The sequence below is a fragment of the Gadus chalcogrammus genome, chromosome 11 (assembly GCF_026213295.1).
Source record: "Gadus chalcogrammus isolate NIFS_2021 chromosome 11, NIFS_Gcha_1.0, whole genome shotgun sequence".
Lineage (NCBI taxonomy): Eukaryota > Metazoa > Chordata > Actinopteri > Gadiformes > Gadidae > Gadus > Gadus chalcogrammus.
This window is the reverse complement of record NC_079422.1, coordinates 8001488-8004361: the sequence shown is the minus strand read 5'-3', so window position 1 is coordinate 8004361 and position 2874 is coordinate 8001488.

Genomic DNA, 2874 nt, shown 5'->3' with positions numbered 1-2874 from the left:
AGACGCCCACCTCATTGACGTGCGTAAGTGTCTGTTTACACACAGCCAAATATAAACATGGCTTATTTCATAGCACATTAGTCACCTCACTTCCAAATGACCTCAAATGAAACTCAACCGACGTTCCTCTTTATGTAAATTGCCAAACAAGGAGAAGAGAAAGCGATTGGCCACAATTATTCTGTCAACATAAATCCGGGCCAACGTTGATGCTGGAGGAGAAATGTGGGGGGCCCTGCCTGTGTGTGTTCGTGTGACAATGATTAAATGCTTAAACACACTGGTTAACCATTACGTGGATTAACTTTTAATAAAGATGCATGGGCAGATAGTGTATCTGTCTTCTGTGCCTACCAACGCTAACCAAGCAGCTAATAACGTAGCGTAGTGTCTGATGAAGGACAACAAGAGGGTGCCAAGCGGTTTGTCCTCCAGCTACAGCTCAAGGTCGTCACGGGAGTTGGTGATTCCGGAAGAATCCTTTGGATCAGGCACTTTTTATTTATTCGTGTTTTATTTTTTTCACCGCTGAGCTGAACATGTTGGAAGCCAGCAGCAGCGAAATCCAAAGTTAGGAGGACCTGTGTGTGTGTGTGTGTGTGTGTGTGTGTGTGTGTGTGTGTGTGTGTGTGTGTGTGTGTGTGTGTGTGTATGTGTGTGTGTGTGTGTGTGTGTGTGTGTGTGTCTGTGTCTGTGTGTGTCTGTGTGTGTCTGAGCTGAACATGTTGGAAGCCAGCAGCAGCGAAATCCAAAGTTAGGAGGACCTGTGTGTGTGTGGGTGTACATGTGCGTGTGTGAGTGTGTAAATGTGTGTGCGTGTGTGTGTGTGTGTGTGTATGTGTGTGTGTGTGTGCGTGGTGAACTGAGGATGAAATCAAAGAGTTAGGAGCACCTCAATACTGATTCCCTCATCTTGATAATGGTGCTTTTCAGAGGGACGTTTCTTTGTTCTGTTCGGTTCTTTTGAAGGGAAGCAAAAAAAACTAAACTTGAAGTGCCGCCGGAGCTTGTGCAAAGTCTTTCCAGGCTATTGGTCTTGGTGGTGCCATGCCGTTGGGGTTCATTTGACAAAAAAGGAGCAATTCCCCATCCCATTAAAAATAATATATATATATATTAAAAATGTTTAATTATGTCGGGTGCTACTGATTACTTAGGCTAATCAAAGGTCTGATTGCCATGGAAAACCTTCTTGGATGAAACCCTTCATTACATGTACACCTGAAGACAGCCCCTGATGAAGACTGACCCCGCTAATGGGGACTTTACTGAGGCTTTGCTCACACTGCCTGAATGCTCGATTCAGATTTATAGATCAGATCCAAGGGTTTTGTTTGGCAGTTCACATAATGTTTTCAATGTGGTAAATATCATATTCCGTATGCGTACAATGACAAGAACAAAAATGTTGCAAACAAATAAACTTGGAGGCCAGTGATTATGAATGGACTGCATTCATATAGGGCTCTTCAGACCTGTGGCCACTCAAATCTCTTTACAGTTATCTACTAAGATCCCCCTATTCGTACACGGATGACGTCATCATGCAGGCCATGCGGCAGCCTGCTTGTCATAAGCAGTAAGGACACCTCGACTCTTACCAAGGAGAAGCTTTGGATCGAACCAGCAACCTTCCGGTTGCCAGACAACTCGCTCTACCTCCTGAGACACACAGCTTCCCTAGCACGGGGGTAGCCTACAAATAAGGGAGATGAACATTGTGCAAAGTTTTGCTGAAATCGTACGGCAGGACTAACTCTATTTGTACAGAAAATAAACAACCGCTATTGTGTGTGAAATATTGCAAGAAAAGGAATTAGGATCATCATTATCGCCGTCAAATATTACTATTTCCTGTCCCTCCACTGACTACCTCCATCGCAATAGTCTGCCATGTTTAAATCTAAGGAGTGACTAATTGTGTTGAATGTGGATCAGAATTGGGTTCAAAGTCACATGAATTCCAATATGACGGTTCACTGTGAGGTCGCAATGCAAAAATCGGATCTGTATTTGGATCTGATCCAAATCAGAATGGAAAAGATCAAATTCCATATGTACTTTTCCCACTATTCTGAAAAAGTCCCACATGAGCTGATCTGACTGGGATTTGGGCCACTCTTGCTTGCAGTGCAACGAGGCCTCTGTTATGTGCCCTCTGTCCCCTGCATGCTCTGATGCAGAGGTTGCTCGGGGGATTCAAACAAAGCAGGGCGGTGGATGTGGTCACCAGGAGGGTCACAGAACGACCAGAGTGCATCCCCTCCTCAAACGCTTGCTTCCCCCTGTAGTGAAACAAGGAGGCAATCCGAACAAAACTCCTTAAGAGAACCACACGCCTCGCCGGAAGAACTGAAAAACAAAAAAACGGTCGGAGTTCAAAAGCCCAGCGGCTGAGGCGTTCAAACGTGCAGGGATTGGAGAAGGAACAAAAGGATTTCCATGTGGAGTTTGGATCGGTACCGTTGCATTATTAAGTACACAACAGAGAGTGGGTTCAAAAGGATTCCCGGAAAGAAAGCCAAAGTTGGCGTTTACTTATTGAATGCTACTGCTATGAATGCTTTCTAAGACGGGAAGACTTTGTGTTTCTTCATCATCCTTTGATTCCGTAATATCGATTGAAGGACGATTTTTGCAAATGGAGAAATGATCCGCGGGACACAGAGTTATCGACTTCTAAGTAACAGGCTGGACGAGACTAAGTAACCGAGGCCGGTACAAGAACTTGATCCCAGTGCAGAAGAATGTGTGCAAAGAAATGAGTGGTGTGTGCTCTGAGCGTTCCTTCTCAAGGTTTCCTTTTTGAGAATTAAGGGAGTTTTTCTTTTTCACTAAGGTGAGGGCATGTAAAGCCCTTTGAGATTTACCGAG